The sequence below is a fragment of the Tupaia chinensis genome, unplaced genomic scaffold (genome assembly GCF_000334495.1).
Source record: "Tupaia chinensis unplaced genomic scaffold, TupChi_1.0 Scaffold142100_1, whole genome shotgun sequence".
Lineage (NCBI taxonomy): Eukaryota > Metazoa > Chordata > Mammalia > Scandentia > Tupaiidae > Tupaia > Tupaia belangeri.
The window spans coordinates 574,354-576,237 of record NW_006201951.1 but is presented as its reverse complement, the minus strand read 5'-3'; positions in this window follow the sequence as shown (position 1 = coordinate 576,237).

Below are 1,884 nucleotides of genomic sequence, written 5' to 3'. Positions count from 1 at the left end.
TGTTGCCGCCAAAGAGAGCCCTTGAGCCTGGACCGGCCCTGGCTGCTCTGCACTGCAGCCGCGGCCCTCCCTCACCCAGCCTCACCCAGAAGGGCAGCCAGCACCCAGGCCCAGAGCACTGCCTGGTCACCCCTGCAGGTCAGCGCTGGGCCCACGTGTGACCCCTGGGTGTCCTCAGGTCACAGGCGGATGGGGCCTCAGGTCACAGGAGGATGGGGACGTGATCTGGGCTACGGTGCCTTCCCGGTAGTCCTAGGGGCTCACGAGGGCTTCCTGCCCATGGAGCTGGTCACTCAGGCCTGGAGGCTGTGAAGGTACTGAGGTCTGAGTGGGCTTCCTCCCTGGGGCCCCCCAGAGAATAAAAAGCCGTGTGTTCTTTCTCACACTCTGGGTCTGGCCCGGCACTCACAGAGGCAGGCAGTGGGTCCCCTGTCCCCACCCCATGGCCCTGTGGGCCCAGGGCACCACCCCGCGGAGGCTTTCCTGACCATGCCGGCTCCTCCTGGGCCCTAGGCAGACTCTTCTGTCTCCTGAGACCTTGTGGGACTCTCAGGGCAGAGCCAGCCTTGGTCCCCGAGGGCCAGCCCAGCCTGGGGAAGGGACGCAGCCCAGCCCTGAGGGGCCACTGCGGGGCCACTGTAGGCAGCCCTTCCAGCTCTCAAGTGGGTCCAGCGTGCACCGTGCTCCATGACACCTTTGTCCAGGGGATGAGGGGTTGGGAGTGGCCACTCTGGCTTCTCTGTGGGGGGTGGTGCCACATGCCCGACACCATCTGGGGACTTTGGTGTGACCCAGTGAGGGACTCGGTGCAGCCCTGACCCTGGGGATGTGGAGGGCGGGTCAGCCTGCACTGGGGTCCCTCCCCGGGTCACTGCCCACACCAGGACCCCGACCGTGGAGTGGAGTGGGGCATGCACCCCAGCATGGCATTTCAGCTGGCACCCTGGGGTGCAGTTGGGGTTCTCTAGCCCCAAGTGGGTAGCAGGGAGGGGGTGGCCAGGATCTGTGGTCATGTCATGGTGCTCACCCCCAGCCCAGGGGTTCTGGGTGAACCCAGTGTGTGTCCCGGGATGACACAGATGCAGGCAGGCACCTGGAAGCCCTGGCAGCCCCAGGGCGTGCCCACGTATGGGCGGCACCTGCGCGGCCCCACACGCCCTTTTCCCACGGGCCTTTCGACATCGCGAGGTTGCATGATCTGCCCTCAGCACTGTGGCCCCAGCCCGCCCCCCCTCCAGCCTCTGGCTGCCATCTCCTACCAAGAAGTCCCTCACCCCACCGCAGTGCCTCCGGTGGCCCTCGCTCGGCCCTTACAGGGGGCCTAACGGTCTTCCCAGGGCAGGTTGGGCCCAAGGTCACTGCTGGGTTCAGCGGGCAAGGGCTGAGGGCTGCCCTGGTTAGCTGTCCCCAGGGCCTATGCTGCTTTGTCCCAGCCACCTGAGGGGACAGTGCCAGCAGCTGTGGGAGGCTGGGGTGGGTCTGCTGGCCCCCAGGACCTGGACTCTGTGTGCTGGCCTGGGTGTGGCCACCCAGCCCGTGCTGAGTCACCACGAGGCAGACAAACGCCTGGTGCCGTGGAGGACCTGGCCCCACCCTCGGGAACCACCGGTGCAGGCTTTCCCAGGCCGCCGCCACCCGCTGTCACCCTGTGGGCCCAGGCTGGAAAAGCCGGTTCCACACCCACCACTGCCCTGCGTTCCCACCTGCAGAGCGCCTGGCACCCAGGCCTCCCTGTCCGTGTCTTGTCCACTCCAGCATCCAGAAACCCTCTCCCGATCACCTGCTCTGGCCCGGGGGCGTGGGTGTGTGCTCCTCCACAGAGACCTCCAGAGGTCCATGGGGCCGTCTGTCTGACATGGGTAGGGCAGGGAGCCTCCACTCCCC